We start from the raw sequence: 20,002 nt of genomic DNA on the forward strand, positions 1-20,002 counted from the left end.
AGTCTGCTAGTGTAATCTTATTGCAGTTGCTTGCCTGCCAGCGTGTGTGCCAGGCCCACTTGCCAAGTTAGTGGCACCACTCATATTTGTTGTAACAGTAGTGTAAATATTTAAAAAAAACTTGTTTCACTGTGAAACATCAGTCTGCTAGGGTAATCTAATTGAAGTTGCCTGTCTGGCCAGCGTGTGTGCCAGGCCCACTTGCCAAGTTAGTGGCACCACTCATATTTGTTGTAACAGTAGTGTAAATATTTAAAAAAAAACTTGTTTCACTGTGAAACATCAGTCTGCTAGTGTAATCTTATTGCAGTTGCCTGCCTGCCAGCGTGTGTGCCAGGCCCACTTGCCAACTAGTGCCAGCAATCATATTTGTTATAACAGTATCATAAATATTTGAAAAAAAATGTTTTTGACTGTGAAACATCAGTCTGCTAGTGCAATCTAATTGCAGTTGCCTGCCTGCAAGCGTGTGTGCCAGGCCCACTTGCCAAGTTAGTGCCACCACTCATATTTGTTGTTACAGAGGTGTAAATATTTAAAAAAAAACTTTTTTGACTGTGAAACATCAGTCTGCTAGTGTAATCTAATTGAAGTTGCCTGCCTGGCCAGCGTGTGTGCCAGGCCCACTTGCCAAGTTAGTGGCACCACTCATATTTGTTGTAACAGTAGTGTAAATATTTAAAAAAAAAACTTGTTTCACTGTGAAACATCAGTCTGCTAGTGTAATCTTATTGCAGTTGCTTGCCTGCCAGCGTGTGTGCCAGGCCCACTTGCCAAGTTAGTGGCACCACTCATATTTGTTGTAACAGTAGTTTAAATATTTAAAAAATAAACATTTTTGACTGTGAAACATCAGTCTGCTTTTTTGTGTCAGGCTCACAGCGTATACTGTGCCCACTTGCCCAGTGGTGCCACTCATATCATATTTAATAGTAGTTTAAGTCTACATTTAAAAAAAATGACAGGCAGAGGCAGGCCACCCCGCAGGTGCCGTCGTGGTCGTGGTGCTGTGATTCCCTTTGACCCTACAATAATGCACAGTGTTCAGAGGACACGTGCCATGAACGCGAAAAGTTCTGAGGAGGACTTAGTTGACCGGCTAACAAAGGACACCCAATCTTCTACAGCTTCTGCTCAGAAACTTGAAGCACCATCCACCTCCAGCTGAGCTTCGGGCACCTCTGAAGTGACCAGTGCCACTCGACAGCCTGCCGCCACCACCAACACTAGCACCACAGCTGCTTCACTTGATCTGTCAGAGGAGTTATTGACACATCAGTTGGATGAGTGATGCGCAACCATCATTGACAGAGGATGTAGATAACAGTGATATGTCTCAGTCAGGCAGCATTACAGACATGGACGTATGGTGTGATGATGATGGTGATGTTGTACCTGCTGCTGCTTCCTTTGTTGATTTGTCAGATACAAGTGAAGCGGTTGATGATGATGCGTCCGTGGATGTCATGTGGGTGTCCACTAGAAGAGAAGAAGAAGAAGAGGGGGAAAGTTCAGATGGGGAGACAGAGAGGAGGAGGAGGATACGAGTTGGAAGCAGGGGGAGGTCGTCGCAAGGAGCTAGTGGCACAGTCAGACAGCATGCATCGGCACACGGGGTCAGCCAGACAGCACGCCAATCAACGCATGCTGTTGCCACCACCAGAATGCCGTCATCGCAGAGCTCAGCAGTGTGGCATTTTTTTGTGTGTCTGCCTCTGACAACAGCGATGCCATTTGCAACCTGTGCCAAAAGAAACTGAGTCGTGGGAAGTCCAAAACCCACCTAGGTACAACTGCTTTGCGAAGGCACATGGTCTCACATCACAAACGCCGATAGGATGAACACATGAGTAGAAGCAGCACACAAACTCAAAGCCGCCATCCTCCTCCTGGTCCAGCATCTTCAAGCCATGTCAACCACTGTTGTACTCCTTGCCCCCTCTCAACCATCCGCCACTCAGTCTCTCTTAGGTAGCAGTTCCTGGTCATCTGCCCACAGTCAGGTGTCTGTCAAGGAAATGTTTGAGTGTAAGAAGCCAATTTCCCAAAGTCACCCCCTTGCCCGGTGTCTGACAGCTGGCTTGTCTGAACTCTTAGCCCACCAGCTTTTACCATACAAGCTGGTGGAGTCTGATGCGTTCAAAAAATTTGTATCTATTGGGACACCGCAGTGGAAGGTACCCGGCCGAAATTTCTTTTCACAAAAGGCAATCCCCAACCTGTACTCGATTGTGCAAAAGGAAGTAATGGCATGTCTGGCACACAGCGTTGGGGCAAGGGTCCATCTGACCACTGATAGCTGGTCTGCAAAGCATGGTCAGGGCAGGTATATCACCTACACTGCGCATTGGGTAAACCTGCTGATGGCTGACAAGCATGGAATGCATGGCTCTGCAGAGGAGTTGGTGACACTGCCACGACTTGCAGACAGGCCTGCTGCTACCTCCTCTACTCCTCCTACTCCATCCTCTTCCATAACCTCTTCCTCGGCTGAGTCCTCTTCTGCTGCTGCATCTTGCTCCACATCAATGACACCCCCCCAGCTCCCCAGGTACTATTCAACATCCCGGATACGGCAGTGTCACGCCGTCTTGGGGTTAACTTGCCTGAAAGCAGAGAGTCACACCGCACCAGCACTCCTGTCCGCCCTGAACGCACAGGTGGATCAGTGGCTGACTCCGCACCAACTGGAGATTGGCAAAGTTGTTTCTGATAATGGAAGAAATTTGGTGGCGGCATTGAAATTGGGCAAGTTGACACATGTGTGTAATCTGATTGTACAACGCTTTGTGCATAAGTACCCAGGCTTACAGGACGTCCTGAAGCAGGCCAGGAAGGTGTGTGGCCATTTCAGGCATTCCTACACGGCCATGGCGCACTTGTCAGATATCCAGCGGCGAAACAACCTGCCAGTGAGGCGCTTGATTTGCGACAGCCCGACACGTTGGAATTCAACACTCCTAATGTTCGACTGCCTGCTACAACAAGAAAAAGCTGTTAACGAGTATTTGTATGACCTGGGTGCTAGAACAGCCTCTGGGGAGCTGGGGATTTTTTTGCCACGTTACTGGACGCTCATGCGCAATGCCTGTAGGCTCATGCATCCTTTTGAGGAGGTGACAAACCTAGTCAGTCGCACTGAAGGCACCATCAGCGACATCATACCATTTGTTTTCTTCCTGGAGCGTGCTCTGCGAAGAATGATGGATCAGGCCGTAGATGAGCGTGAAGAGGAAGAGGAAGAGTTGTGGTCTCCATCACCACCAGAAACAGCCTTATCAGCATCGCTTGCTGGACCAGTGGCAACGCAGGAAGAGGATTGTGAGGAAGAGGAGTCAGAGGAGGAATGTGGCTTTGAGGAGGTGGAGGAAGACCAAGCACAACAGGCATCCCAAAGTGCTCATTGTTGTCACCTATCTGGTACCCGTGGTGTTGTACGTGGCTAGGGGGAAGAAGATACCTTCAGTGAGATCAGTGAGGATGAGGAACGGGACATGAGTAGCTCGGCATCCAAAGTTGTGCAAATGGTGTCTTTCATGCTGTCGTGCCTGTTGAGGGACACTCGTATAAAAAAACTGAAGGAGAACGAACTGTGCTGGGTGTCCATGCTACTAGACCCCCGGTATAAGCATAAAGTGACTGAAATGTTACCGAATTCCTGCAAGTCGTAAAGGATGGAGCAGTTCAAAAATAAATTAAAAAGTATGCTTTACACAGCATATAAGGGTGATCTCACAGCACAACGGGAATCTAACAGGGGAAGAGATGAAAGTAATACTCCTCCTCCCACGACCACGGCGGCAAGGACAGGGTGCTTTCCAGACGTGTTGTTGATGGAGGACATGCAGACCTTTTTAACTCCTATGTATCGCCACAGCCCTTCGGGATCCATCCTCAGAGAAAGACTCAACCGACAGGTAGCAGACTACCTTGCATTAACTGTGGATCTCGACACTCTGAGGAGCGATGGACCCCTTGACTACTGGGTGTGCAGGCTTTACCTGTGGCCTGAGCTATCCCAATTTGCAATCGAACTTCTGGCCTGCCCCGCTTCAAGTGTCCTGTCAGAAAGGACCTTCAGTGCAGCAGCAGGTATTGTCACTGAGAAGAGAAGTTGCTAAGGTCAAAAAAGTCTTGATTGGGGGGCGTGGCCAAGCAGTTAACATGGAAGGACGCATTATCTGCAGCTCATCAGAAAATTTACCTAACCTGCCGAATTTTGCTTTCTGAGGACAGAATCTACATCAGGGAATCCTGTAAATGGAAATATGAGCTCAGGGCGAGCTGCAGGAACCTATTTTCAGCCATATTAAAGGTCTCTATATTTTTACACTCGAAGGGCTGCAGCCTACCCACATGAACTTGGCGTCTCCCCCCCCTGGCCACCTGGGTTAAGGGGCCGCATACAGAGTCTTAAGGGAAGCTCCTACCACATCATCTGATAACACTCTGCCATAGACCGTTTTCTTACCCTGCCTAATAACTATGGATCGTGACCAGAATCTGATGTGGGGGACTCTAGAAAAACTTTTGCGGGATCACTACAGCCGATTAGAGCAGCGTATTGAATCATTCATTACAAGCCGCAATTATCCAGAGGCAATGCAATCAACCTCCCTCCTTACAACGAATGACTTGCCTAACATAACAGTTGCAGCGGAGCGGCAGATTGATCTGACCGAGACATGCAGTAGGAGAGCACACACAAAGGTGATCTTTCTCTTATGCAGGGTAACTGGAGCCGTAGCTACAAAAAGGTCCGCTCAGCAACCGGACTATCATGGGACCACAAAGAGACTTGTTCAAGGGAAGTCTCAGATACCTGTAAGAAAGAGAAAATTTCAGGGAACATCTACCTATGAGTTTGTATGGCTGCTGGATTTGTTGCCCCGGTCCACCCTCACTGAACTGCTTGTAGTGCAAAACTGTACAACGGCCCTACTCACAAAAGTTAGCTTGAACATCACATGTGCTGCAGTCATAGAAAAAACAGGAGTGGGTTAGCTCTGAGAGTTTCGTGAGGGGCTGTGTGCGGTGCTTCAATGTGGACTTGATTACACTGATTTATTGTGCAGCAGCTTAGTTCTCAGTGTTCCTTTTTTTTTAATTTGTTACACTAATGTATAGTTGGACATAACATAGTGTCCCTTATCTTTCATCCAGTTTAATGATGACTTTGCTGTCTGATGTTGTATTCTATATGTGCTTTCTCTGAAGACATGCTTATAATTCAAATTATTGATACTCTAACCAATTCCTACAGTCTCCTTATTATTATATTCTAAAAACTTCCTTGTGCGGGGGGGTTGGATCATGGGTTATTCAATTGATTCATGTAAAACAGCTCATCCCTGTATATTATTGTGCATACCCTAGTAGAATGTAAGTACTTATATTTGCATACTAGCCTGTTTCAATGTTTAGGGGATATGTAACTGCACATAGTGACATGCGGGCTTGCCAAACCTATACAGTACTATTGAGATTTATTTATAGTGGTAAGGAGAATAGCATGGATTTCCTGAAGACTGTAGTAGATAGCTTTTCATAGTTAAACTTCTGAAGATAGAGGTGTAAGTTCTAGGTAAATCCTTCTTACAATGTTATTCTTATCATTAAAAGCCCTGGAGCGACTATAGCAATCTAACAAATTTCCTGGGCTTATAAACACCTAGCAATAATATTTGTATAAAACCTTGTCTCACATGGGAACATAGAGGCACAGTTACCCCTTTATATAATATCTTATGCTTCTTTACCCTTTACTAACCTCTGTTTATTTGGCAGAGTTAAGTAGTCTCTGCCCTGTTCGGAGAACTTTAGTTTGCTCTCTGAGCCCCACCACAGTGAATGCTGAATTTTTATATCTTTGTGCGTTCCCTTTACCCTTTTGCCTTTTTATTTTATTCTTGGACCCACCCGTGGCATAGGAGGGTGAGTGAGTAGTATAGGTCCATAAGTAGCCTATCTTTGCTTAAAACCCCCAGCTTAGTTGGCTCCATTAAGGCCTAAAAGTGGCCTCTACTGTTTTGCTTGAAGACTGGGATAAAAATGAGGGAAGTTTTAGGCTTGCTCCCCTAGTATTGTACCTTGCAATCTGTAACTAGCCAATGAACCTGTTATATGTAATGCGAGCAAAATATGGCCTAGATTTAGAGTTCGGCGGTAGCCGTCAAAACCAGCGTTAGAGGCTCCTAACGCTGGTTTTGGGCGCCCGCTGGTATTTGGAGTCAGTGATTAAAGGGTCTAACGCTCACTTTTCAGCCGCGACTTTTCCATACCGCAGATCCCCCTACGCCATTTGCGTAGCCTATATTTTCAATGGGATCTTTCTAACGCTGGTATTTAGAGTCGTTTCTGCAGTGAGCGTTAGAGCTCTAACGACAAAACTCCAGCCGCCTGAAAATAGCAGGAGTTAAGAGCTTTCTGGCTAACGCCGGTTTATAAAGCTCTTAACTACTGTACCCTAAAGTACACTAACACCCATAAACTACCTATGTACCCCTAAACCGAGCTCCCCCCACATCGCCGCCACTCGATTAAAATTTTTAACCCCTAATCTGCTGACCGCCACCTACGTTATACTTATGTACCCCTAATCTGCTGCCCCTAACCCCGCCGACCCCTATATTATATTTCTTAACCCCTAACTTGCCCCCCACAACGTCGCCGCAAGCTACTTAAAATAATTAACCCCTAATCTTCCGACCGCAAATCGCCGCCACCTACGTTATCCCTATGTACCCCTAATCTGCTACCCCTAACACCGCCGACCCCTATATTATATTTATTAACCCCTAATCTGCCCCCCTCAACGTCGCCGACACCTGCCTACACTTATTAACCCCTAATCTGCCGAGCGGACCTGAGCGCTACTATAATAAAGTTATTAACCCCTAATCCGCCTCACTAACCCTATCATAAATAGTATTAACCCCTAATCTGCCCTCCCTAACATCGCCGACACCTAACTTCAATTATTAACCCCTAATCTGCTGACCGGAGCTCACCGCTATTCTAATAAATGTATTAACCCCTAAAGCTAAGTCTAACCCTAACACTAACACCCCCCTAAGTTAAATATAATTTTTATCTAACGAAATAAATTAACTCTTATTAAATAAATGATTCCTATTTAAAGCTAAATACTTACCTGTAAAATAAATCCTAATATAGCTACAATATAAATTATAATTATATTATAGCTATTTTAGGATTAATATTTATTTTACAGGTAACTTTGTAATTATTTTAACCAGGTACAATAGCTATTAAATAGTTAAGAACTATTTAATAGTTACCTAGTTAAAATAATAACAAATTTACCTGTAAAATAAATCCTAACCTAAGATATAATTAAACCTAACACTACCCTATCAATAAAATAATTAAATAAACTACCTACAATTACCTACAATTAACCTAACACTACACTATCAATAAATTAATTAAATACAATTCCTACAAATAAATACAATTAAATAAACTAGCTAAAGTACAAAAAATAAAAAAGAACTAAGTTACAGAAAATAAAAAAATATTTACAAACATGAGAAAAATATTACAACAATTTTAAACTAATTACACCTACTCTAAGCCCCCTAATAAAATAACAAAGCCCCCCAAAATAAAAAATTCCCTACCCTATTCTAAATTAAAAAAGTTACAAGCTCTTTTACCTTACCAGCCCTGAACAGGGCCCTTTGCGGGGCATGCCCCAAGAAGTTCAGCTCTTTTGCCTGTAAAAAAAAACATACAATACCCCCCCCCAACATTACAACCCACAACCCACATACCCCTAATCTTACCCAAACCCCCCTTAAATAAACCTAACACTAATCCCCTGAAGATCTTCCTACCTTGTCTTCACCATCCAGGTATCACCGATCCGTCCTGGCTCCAAGATCTTCATCCAACCCAAGCGGGGGTTGGCGATCCATAATCCGGTGCTCCAAAGTCTTCCTCCTATCCGGCAAGAAGAGGACATCCGGACCGGCAAACATCTTCTCCAAGCGGCATCTTCGATCTTCTTCCATCCGGTGCGGAGCGGGTCCATCTTGAAGCAGGCGACGCGGATCCATCCTCTTCTTCCGATGTCTCCCGACTAATGACGGTTCCTTTAAGGGACGTCATCCAAGATGGCGTCCCTCGAATTCCGATTGGCTGATAGGATTCTATCAGCCAATCGGAATTAAGGTAGGAATTTTCTGATTGGCTGATGGAATCAGCCAATCAGAATCTAGTTCAATCCGATTGGCTGATCCAATCAGCCAATCAGATTGAGCTCGCATTCTATTGGCTGTTCCGATCAGCCAATAGAATGCGAGCTCAATCTGATTGGCTGATTGGATCAGCCAATCGGATTGAACTAGATTCTGATTGGCTGATTCCATCAGCCAATCAGAAAATTCCTACCTTAATTCCGATTGGCTGATAGAATCCTATCAGCCAATCGGAATTCGAGGGATGCCATCTTGGATGACGTCCCTTAAAGGAACCGTCATTAGTCGGGAGACATCGGAAGAAGAGGATGGATCCGCGTCGCCTGCTTCAAGATGGACCCGCTCCGCACCGGATGGAAGAAGATCGAAGATGCCGCTTGGAGAAGATGTTTGCCGGTCCGGATGTCCTCTTCTTGCCGGATAGGAGGAAGACTTTGGAGCACCGGATTATGGATCGCCAACCCCCGCTTGGGTTGGATGAAGATCTTGGAGCCAGGACGGATCGGTGATACCTGGATGGTGAAGACAAGGTAGGAAGATCTTCAGGGGATTAGTGTTAGGTTTATTTAAGGGGGGTTTGGGTTAGATTAGGGGTATGTGGGTGGTGGGTTGTAATGTTGGGGGGGGGGTATTGTATGTTTTTTTTTACAGGCAAAAGAGCTGAACTTCTTGGGGCATGCCCCGCAAAGGGCCCTGTTCAGGGCTGGTAAGGTAAAAGAGCTTGTAACTTTTTAAATTTAGAATAGGGTAGGGAATTTTTTATTTTGGGGGGCTTTGTTATTTTATTAGGGGGCTTAGAGTAGGTGTAATTAGTTTAAAATTGTTGTAATATTTTTCTTATGTTTGTAAATATTTTTTTATTTTCTGTAACTTAGTTCTTTTTTATTTTTTGTACTTTAGCTAGTTTATTTAATTGTATTTATTTGTAGGAATTGTATTTAATTAATTTATTGATAGTGTAGTGTTAGGTTAATTGTAGGTAATTGTAGGTAGTTTATTTAATTATTTTATTGATAGGGTAGTGTTAGGTTTAATTATATCTTAGGTTAGGATTTATTTTACAGGTAAATTTGTTATTATTTTAACTAGGTAACTATTAAATAGTTCTTAACTATTTAATAGCTATTGTACCTGGTTAAAATAATTACAAAGTTACCTGTAAAATAAATATTAATCCTAAAATAGCTATAATATAATTATAATTTATATTGTAGCTATATTAGGATTTATTTTACAGGTAAGTATTTAGCTTTAAATAGGAATAATTTATTTAATAAGAGTTAATTTATTTCATTAGATAAAAATTATATTTAACTTAGGGGGGTGTTAGTGTTAGGGTTAGACTTAGCTTTAGGGGTTAATCCATTTATTAGAATAGCGGTGAGCTCCGCTCGGCAGATTAGGGGTTAATAATTGAAGTTAGGTGTCGGCGATGTTAGGGAGGGCAGATTAGGGGTTAATACTATTTATGATAGGGTTAGTGAGGCGGATTAGGGGTTAATAACTTTATTATAGTAGCGCTCAGGTCCGCTCGGCAGATTAGGAGTTAATAAGTGTAGGTAGGTGGCGGCGATGTTGGGAGCGGCAGATTAGGGGTTAATAAATATAATATAGGGGTCGGCGATGTTAGGGCAGCAGATTAGGGGTACATAGGGATAACGTAGGTTGCGGCGGTTTACGGAGCGGCAGATTAGGGGTTTAAAAAAATATGCAGGGGTCAGCGATAGCGGGGGCGGCAGATTAGGGGTTAATAAGTGTAAGGCTAGGGGTGTTTAGACTCGGGGTACATGTTAGAGTGTTAGGTGCAGACGTAGGAAGTGTTTCCCCATAGGAAACAATGGGGCTGCGTTAGGAGCTGAACGCTGCTTTTTTGCAGGTGTTAGGTTTTTTTTCAGCTCAAACAGCCCCATTGTTTCCTATGGGAGAATCGTGCACGAGCACGTTTTTGATGCCGGCCGCGTCCGTAAGCAGCTCTGGTATCGAGAGTTGCATTTGCGGTAAAAATGCTCTACGCTCCTTTTTTGGAGCCTAACGCAGCATTTGTTTGAACTCTCGATACCAGAGTTAAATTTATGGTGCGGCCAGAAAAAAACCCGCGGAGCGTTAACAGCCCTTTTACCGCCGAACTCCAAATCTAGGCCTAAGTGTTTATTTTTTTTTCCCCTCAATAAAAAAAAAAAAAAAAGTCTTGATTATCTCACCTTTATTAAAATGAATGAGCAATGGATCCCGAAGGGACTGACATTGGGCGATACATTAGAGTAAAAAAGGCCAGATGAAATGAGCTGCCTTGGGCTAAAAATGGTACACACGCTGCTGTATTTTATCTTTGAATGCCGGATGACTTGCGTGATTTATCCGCCAACAACTAGGGTTCAAGCCGCAATATTTTAGGGCACTTTCCAACTGTCAAACAAACATCAATTTTTCTGGCCGCTGCTACAGCAGCGGCTGAAACAATACCTAATTTTTCAGACATGTGTACAATTGTACATACCTAATTTTTCTGGCCTCTGGTGCTGCACTGTGGCTTCAAAACCCAAACCAAAAAAAAGGCACATAACAGGGATTAAACGGCTAAGAATAGTACTACTTAACACACCACTCATATCTGGTGGCACAGCAGATTGCACGCGCAGTGCCCCAAATTTGAAGTAGGAGGAACGACCAAGCATCTTTTTCCATCTCCGGGTTCCTAAAAATTATCTCCGGGTTCCTAAAAGCGATGCCATACCTGTACTTGATTGTGCAAAAGGAAGTCATGGCATATGAGGTCTTTCATGCTGTTGTGCCTGTTGAGGGTCGGGGACCCTCGTATAAAAAGGCTGAAGGAGAACGACCTGTACTGGGTGTCCAAGCATCTTTTTCCATCTCACGGTTCCTAAAAAATATCTCCGGGTTCCTAAAAGCGATGCCATACCTGTACTCGATTGTGCAAAAGGAAGTCATGGCATATGGGGTCTTTCATGCTGTCATGCCTGTTGAAGGTCAGGGACTCTCTTATAAAAAGGCTGAAGGAGAACGATCTGTACTGGGTGTCCAAGCATCTTTTTCCATCTCCCGGTTCCTAAAAATTATCTCTGGGTTCCTAAAATCGATGCCATACCTGTACTCGATTGTGCAAAAGGAAGTCATGGCATATGGGGTCTTTCATGCTGTCGTGCATGTTAAGGGTCGGGGACCCTCATATAAAAAGGCTGAAGGAGAACGACCTGTACTGGGTGTCCAAGCATTTTTTTCCATCTCCCGGTTCCTAAAAAATATCTCCGGGTTCCTAAAATCGATACCATACCTGTACTCGATTGGTCAAAAGGAAGTCAAGGCATATGGGGTCTTTCATGCTGTCGTGCCTGTTGAAGGTTGGGGACCCTCTTATAAAAAGGCTGAAGGAGAACGACCTGTACTGGGTGTCCAAGCATCTTTTTCCATCTCCCGGTTCCTAAAAAATATCTCCGGGTTCCTAAAATCGATGCCATACCTGTACTCGATTGTGCAAAAGGAAGTCATGGCATATGGGTTCTTTCATGCTGTCGTGCCTCTTGAAGGTCGGGGACCCTCTTATAAAAAGGCTGAAGGAGAACGACCTGTACTGGTTGTCCAAGCATCTTTTTCTATCTCCCGGTTCCTAAAAAATATCTCCGGGTTCCTAAAATCGATGCCATACCTGTACTCGATTGTGCAAAAGGAAGTCATGGCATATGGGTTCTTTCATGCTGTCGTGCCTCTTGAAGGTCGGGGACCCTCTTATAAAAAGGCTGAAGGAGAACGACCTGTACTGGGTGTCCAAGCATCTTTTTCCATCTCCCGGTTCCTAAAAAATATCTCCGGGTTCCTAAAATCGATGCCATACCTGTACTCGATTGTGCAAAAGGAAGTCATGGCATATGGGGTCTTTCATGCTGTCGTGCATGTTGAGGGTCGGGGACCCTCGTATATAAAGGCTGAAGGAGAACGACCTGTACTGGGTGTCCAAGCATCTTTTTCTATCTCCCGGTTCCATAAATCCATGCCATATACACGTCCCCTGATAGGGGACACCGCAGAGGAAGGTACCCGGCCACAATTTCTTTGCACAAAAGGCAATCCCGGACCCCAACCTGTACTCGTTTGTGCAAAAGGAAGTAACCTTACCATGGGTCACAGACTGCACATCTTTGTAATTCTCTGTCTGGGAAATTATATATCTATCAAATCTATCTATTTATCTATCAAATCTATCTATCTATCTATCTATCTATCAATTGTATCTATCAAATGTATATTGCATCTATTGATCTATGTAATTTGTATCTATCAAATGTATATTGCATCTATTGATCTATGTAATTCATATCTATCAAATGTATATTGCATCTATTGATCTATGTAATTCATATCTATCAAATGTATATTGCATCTATCGATCTATGTAATTCGTATCTATCAATAGTATATTGCATCTTTTGATCTATGTAATTCGTATCTATCAAATGTATATTGCATCTATTGATCTATGTAATTTGTATCTATCAAATGTATATTGCATCTATTGATCTATGTAATTTGTATCTATCCAATGTATATTGCATCTATTGATCTATGTAATCTATGTATCTATCTATCAAATCTATCTATCTCGTGGCCGGACTGTTTTGTGACAGCCACTTGTGTTTCGGCCAAATTTGAAGTAGGAGGACCGACCAAGCATCTTTTTCCATCTCCCAGTTCCTAAACTCCATGCCATATACACCTCCCCCCATAGGGGGAGTAACAGGTATTAAACTGCTAAGAATAGTACTACTTAACACACCACTCATATCTGGTGGCACAATAGATTGCACGAGCAGTGCCCCAAATTTGAAGCAGGAGGACCGACCAAGCATCTTTTTCCATCTCCCGGTTCCGAAAATCCATGCCATATACACATCCCCTGGCGGCGCAACTGCCTCTGGGAACCTTACCATGGGTCTCAGACTGCATGTCTTATTGTAATTCTCTGTCAGGGAAATTATATATCTATCAAATCTATCTGTTTATCTATCGAATCTATCTAACTATCAATCGTATCTATCAAATATATATTGCATCTATTGATCTATGTAATTCGTATCTATCAAATGTATATTGCATCTATTGATCTATGTAAATCGTATCTATCAAATGTATATTGCATCTATTGATCTATGTAATTCGTATCTATCAAATGTATATTGCATCTATTGATCTATGTAATTCATATCTATCAAATGTATATTGCATCTATTGATCTATGTAATTCGTATCTATCAAATATATATTGCATCTATTGATCTATGTAATTCGTATCTATCAAATGTATATTGCATCTATTGATCTATGTAATTCGTATCTATCAAATGTATATTGCATCTATTGATCTATGTAATTCGTATCTATCAAATGTATATTGCATCTATTGATCTATGTAATTTGTATCTATCATATGTATATTGCATCTAATGATCTATGCAATCTATGTATCTATCTATCAAATCTATCTCGTGGTTGTGCAAATGGACTGTTTGCGGTTGTTTGCGGTGCATTACATGGGGAGTTTCGTCTGTCACTGTGAAGCGGGCGTAACCCTTACACTACCTGATCTATACAACATCATACCTGATGTTTTAAAGCACATTATTCCAAACAATTTAGGAATGTTAGGTGATTTAGTCCCTTTATGGCTTAAAACCAGACTCTGCATCAACTATGTAATTTACCGTGGGAGTTTTGCCATGGATCCCCCTCTGGCATGCCACAGTCCAGGTGTTAGTCCCCTTGAAACAACTTTTCCATCACTATTGTGGCCAGAAAGAGTCCCTGTGGGTTTTAAAGTTCGCCTGCCTATTGAAGTCAATGGCGGTTCACCCGGTTCGCAAACAGTAGCGGAAGTTCGAGTCCGCCGTTTGCGAACTGAAATTTTTAGGTTTGCGATATCACTAATTACCAGTCATTAATCTAGTTTGAGCAGCATTTTGTTGTTGGATTTGATTAAATGTTTTAATACTACACACTGTCCAATGAATAAAGGAAGATAAATTATGAGATAAATCCTCCCCCCAATAAGTTATGGCATTAACTAAATCCAATACATCAAAACTAATATTTAATTGTTTTTGTTGTGTCTTAAAAGTATTAGGCATCCATCTATCTTGATATCTTAAAGCCTTGTTCATGCCTTGTCCAACATTATGTACTCTATTTGCTAAAGTTTCTATATCAAATCCATTCAGTGTTCCTGCAATTGTACTGTATGATCCTAACAAAGTATCATAACATGCCCTTCGGGTTCGTATTTTACACTCTGTTGTTAGTGGAAATTGAACTTCTACAACTACAAAGATCTTTTGTACATTTAATCCAATCTTTTTTACAAGTTGAAAGTTTCCTTTTAATTTTTCCTGGTTAAATAACTGTACTATTCTTATTAATTAAAATAATATATTGTGCCCATAAATTTTGATGACTAATTTTGAAAGCATTATAACACACAAATACATTCAAGTTTGACATATTATATACAAGTATTCCCTTGGTATACGTATAATGTAGATATGTGGAACTATCTTGTGCTAATGTTTGCATAGTTTGTATTCTTTCTTGAACAGTTGTCCATATATGCCCCAAATCGACTCCAGCACAGTGTATTGAAGTCCGATTTTGGATATGTATAGTTCTGGTATCATCATATAAACAGTAATTTGGTCAATACTTTTGTACTGAAGGGGGTGTCCAAAGATATCCTAGATTAATAGTCACATTGGCTATATTACAAAAGGTGTTTCCATCACATGTGTAATTATCATGTTTTTAAATTTGTGTTTGATTCACCCATCCCCACCTAACAGTTTGACTTTCTTTCTGTACAATCTCTTCTCCTGGTGTTATGTCTTGTGCCCCAAAAAGTTTTCAATGGAGGCCAAAAATAAGAATCCATATACTGAATTTAAACCATATCTGTAAAAGGTAAAACACAATTTTATTCTCGAAGATAGCATTTTTCCTCAAGTATATATTCCCATTGTTCTTTACCTGGTCTCAATACTAATAAATGTTATCATTGCCTACAGTAATTACTTCAGCCACATCTGGCGTTCCTTGAAGATTTTGAATCCATATTTTAGCACCTACATTTTTAATATTTGATGAACCAAAGCCCTTATCCCCTCTTACTGTTAATGTAGTTGGGGGTTCACCCTCTTTCATAGTTGCCATGAATAATGGAATTATCAACAACTGAGCTATTCTGTCCCCTTCTTGAATATGTAATATTTGTTTTCCATTGTTCACTAAAATTACTTTAATTTCTCCTTAAAAATCAGTATCTATAACTCCCCGTAGTACTGATATACCCCTCATAGCTAAGCTAGGTATTGAGGCTAATTGTCCATAGTGTTCAGGAGGTCTCTGGCATCCTATTCCAGTTTTAATTAATTCTACCTCTCCTGGTTCCAATTTATTGCTAGTAAAAACGTGAATATCTATTCCTGCTGATTCTGGTGAAGCCCTATACGGCTCCGTAGCTTTTGGATCCATTTTCGAATATTTTAGTTGTGTTTTTGACAAACTCATAATTTGTAAATTAGAAGTTAACATTCTCATTAAGGGAGTGGTAGAATCACTAATAGGGCGATTATTAATAATCTATAAAGCTTGTAAGAGATTATCTCTCCATCGTCCATATTCTCCCTTATTTTTTTTTTTTCAAATGCTGTTTTAATAAACTATTCATGCACTCTACCAAACCTGCTGCTTGCGGATAATATGAAATGTGATATACCCACTCAATATTTTTATCTGCTGCATACGTTTTTATCTTTTGTCCTGTAAAATTAAATCTAAAGTTCTAATAGTACTCCATTGATTAGCAAATTTACTAGGGTGTGCTAACATGTATCCACTAAAGGTGTCTACTGCTGTACATAGATATCTACAACCTTGACTTTCTGGAAGGGGTTCTATAAAATCTGACCTGTAAGTTTACTCCGCCCTATATGCCCCATTACTGTATGAGGTACTATTTGCCCTTGTACATGTTGGCAAATTGGGCACTGTAAAATTACAGTTTTTATTTCATCCATGGTTAAGGGTAGGCACCTTTCTTGTGCCCACCTGTAAGTGGCTTTCTCTCCAAGATGTCCACTTTTTTGGTGTGCCCAAAGAGCTGTACATTTGAGCCATTCTTTCACCACTTCATTATCTTCTTTTTGTTCTGATTTTCTTATTGCTGCTGCAGCATCTGTTTGGGAATTATACAAATGTTCCAATGAGTCCAATGGAACATGAGCATCTACATGATATACTGTTACATTAGTATTTATCACCATATCTACAATGTCCTGCAATAATTCTTTACCCCAAACTTCTTTGGAGTGAATTTTCAACTCTCTACCTTTCCACTGCATCATCCAGGTCGCTAAGCCATTAGCCATAGACCATGAAATATTGTACAGATGACACTGAGCATTATTTTCCTTTCTGATGGCCATATATACCGCATATAATTCTGCATATTGACTACTTTTTCCTTCACCTTCTATTTCCATTAACTGTAGTGTTTTGGGATTGAAAGCTACAGCTCTCCACTTACGTTTTCTTACTCACATACTTAGCTGATCCATCTGTAAACCATGTATGTGTTTTCTCATCATCAGTTAAATCACTATAACCTTTCCCCACCTTACCAGGGATTCTTCTTGGGGTATAATATATTCAGGAATTGGAACTATCAAGACAGAATATTTTCAAATTGAAAGTTGACCAATCTTTAACGCTACTTGAGTTTGTACTGCTGATGCCACTTTCCCTCCTAGTCCAATTATGCTAACTTTTGCCCCTTTAAATCTTTTGGGATTGCAATAAATTAAAGTAGCCTCCGTTCCAGTATCCACTAAAGTGGGAACTTGTTGTACATTACCTCCTTTCCAATGTATCTGCAAATTTACATAGGGGCGGTTATCATATCTTATGTCTACTGGGGTTTGGCTATCTACCCACTCACTATCACTTACATCGAGAAGTGATTTTGGTTCTTCTCGTTGTTGTGTTTTTACATTTATCTTGGCTACCATTGTGGCTATATCTTCCCAAGGATACAATTTCTTAAATCTCCCCAATCAGGGTCTTACAGCTTTTTTTCAAGAGGAGGAGAACTAGGAGTCTTTGCTATATGTGCAATAACAGGTTTGGCTTGTACATGTTTCCTATATACTTTCCACAATTCACTAGTCTCCTTTCCATCTATCTGATCCTTAGCCACCCCTGCCTTCAATAACGCTGTGAACATTTCTCGTCTAGATACTCGATTCTTTCCTCCCATCCATTTTTTCTGCTGAGAATTCTGTGGCCCTCTATATTCACTCCTTTCTGTAATTTTACTTTTATCCCAATCACCCATATCCTGTAATTCTGTAACCTTTCTATAACATTCTGAATTGGCTCATCTTCCATTGCTAACAATGATGTCATCATCACCCCTTTATATGCTGGTGGGGCAGTTCTAATGTTAAAGGTTGTATCATTAAATCAGTCTGCTCATTACTAAACACAGCTGATGTCATAGCTTCTTCCTTAACTCCTTGAATGGTGTCTCTAATAGTATACCAAGGTCTCTCATTGGGGGTCCACTCTGCTTTCCCATGATATTTCATATACATTCCCCTAGCAGCTAAATTCAGTAAAGTAGACTGCACATTTTGCTTTTCATTATCAAAGTAGGAACGAAACACAGTTTGTATATTTGAATCCCTGGATAATACAGAGAATTTAAAAGCATTCCCTTTATCTAACATAACTCCTCCTGCCCCTTGGTCAAATAGTCTAACCATCCATGCAGCATCAGATTCCCCTTGACATTGTTGGAATCTTTGAATTAGATCTGTTATTTCTGCTTGAGAAAAATCTTCGATCCTAACCCTAGATCTTATTACGGGTGGGCATGGACCCATTTCCTGTACCCCATCCAGTCCCAGACGTGGTGCTTGATTAAAAATAGGATTACGCTTGGGAGTGGAGCCAACAGCCGAGACAGTCAGATGCATATCTCCCGAGCTCCTGGATTATGGCCAAATAAAATATATATTTGCAGCAAAGTAGCAAGCTAATTTAGAATACTGATTACCAACAACTAGCTCCAAACTACAGGGCACTCTATCCAAGCCGAACATTGGGGCTAGCTCTACTTATCACAGAGGGAACATTTGCACTGGGGGGGTGAGATACCTAGTCCTGCCTCCACTGCAGTTGGCTTGCTTTTACATAGGACAGAGCAAATAATAGTGGGTTGTCTACACTGAACATGAAGGAGATTTGAGCGCTTCTCTCCAGGATTGATCTGCAGATGCGAGATAATTTTCTTGAACTCACGCTTATTATCAGCTCTAGATGACGACACTGCATTCAAGATAGCTGAAAGGAGAGACGATCCTTAGCAGATATAGACTCCATAAACCACTGCAGATACCGCTTTTCACACAGCTACTGAATATTAGTGCTATTAGATACTGCCTACGAAAAGCAGAGAGGAACTGAAACCGGCTCTACCTAAGTTGGAACTAAGTAACATCCACAATGCCAGCAGTGACAGAATTACCACGCAACGATCTAGTCCTAGCATTGGTCTCTACCTTCCCGAAACTCAGGATGATGCGGCGGCCCCCTGATTCATGGTGGTGATGATATTAACATCGGGAGTGTAGACAGCCAGTTACCACTTTTACTGAGAGAACATCGAGGTCCCCAACATGGCAATCCATACTTTGGCCCACAATGGACTAAAGGTCATGAGACATTTATTTCACTGGGCCTGTGGAGTTGTGATCATGCTAGCCGAATGATCACCCAGTGGAGGTCTCCTACATATTTAATACAGAGACCCTGCTTGTAGCATCTGGTGTTGGATGAGTAAAATTTGCCTTCGGAGCCTACTTATATAGTTGAGATGACAAACCGACTATAAATAAGGTTATGATATAGGGCTTTAGTTCCTGCCTGTGTTAAATATATTATGGTTATAATGTTGCCTACTTTTTGCATATGTAATGCCATATTATTTAAGTTTATAAGACATAATTTTTTTATTTATTTGAGTACGACTAGACTATTTGATGCCTGATGAAACAGTGTTTTGATACACTGAGAAATGCGTTGCATTAAGCTAAGGTGGGCTGCTAGCATATCCCACATTAGGATTCCATTGTATTTTATTATTTCCTTTTTAATAAACCTGTTTTTATCATTATCATACATTTTTCGGAACCTTTAATATAGCCCCTTATACTAATCACTCCCACTGGGAGCTTACAGCTGCAGAGACTGCTTTTTCTGGATTGTTGCAGTTCAGTACCAGGGTTTTGCTGTTCCTGAGTTCCAGAGCTTTGGCCTATCGATGTGACAAGTAAGCTGGGTTGCTGCCAACTACCCAGCCTGTTCCTAATAGCACTGTCTGAGTGCTCCTCTCAAATGTGAGTACCCTGTATAAGGGATTTTATCTATATACTAACATATTACACTACAGGCACAAACAGACGGCCCTTCTGTTTTATTGCCTATCTAGACTTCTTGCGACCCCTTCTTCTGGTTATCCAAGGCTGAACAGTGAGCTGTGTTGCTGCAAAATATCCAGCCTGTATCCAATAGCACTGTCTGAGTGAGTACCCTGATTAGGGTTATATCTGGTTCTTGCCATTAGTGTTATTGGTACACACATGCGCCTCTCTTGTTCTTTATATCCATCTAGATATTCCTGACATATTTTTGTGAGGTGAGAGTAGCCTTCTATCAAATAT

This window comes from Bombina bombina, chromosome 2 (genome assembly GCF_027579735.1).
Source record: "Bombina bombina isolate aBomBom1 chromosome 2, aBomBom1.pri, whole genome shotgun sequence".
Taxonomy (NCBI): Eukaryota; Metazoa; Chordata; class Amphibia; order Anura; family Bombinatoridae; genus Bombina; species Bombina bombina.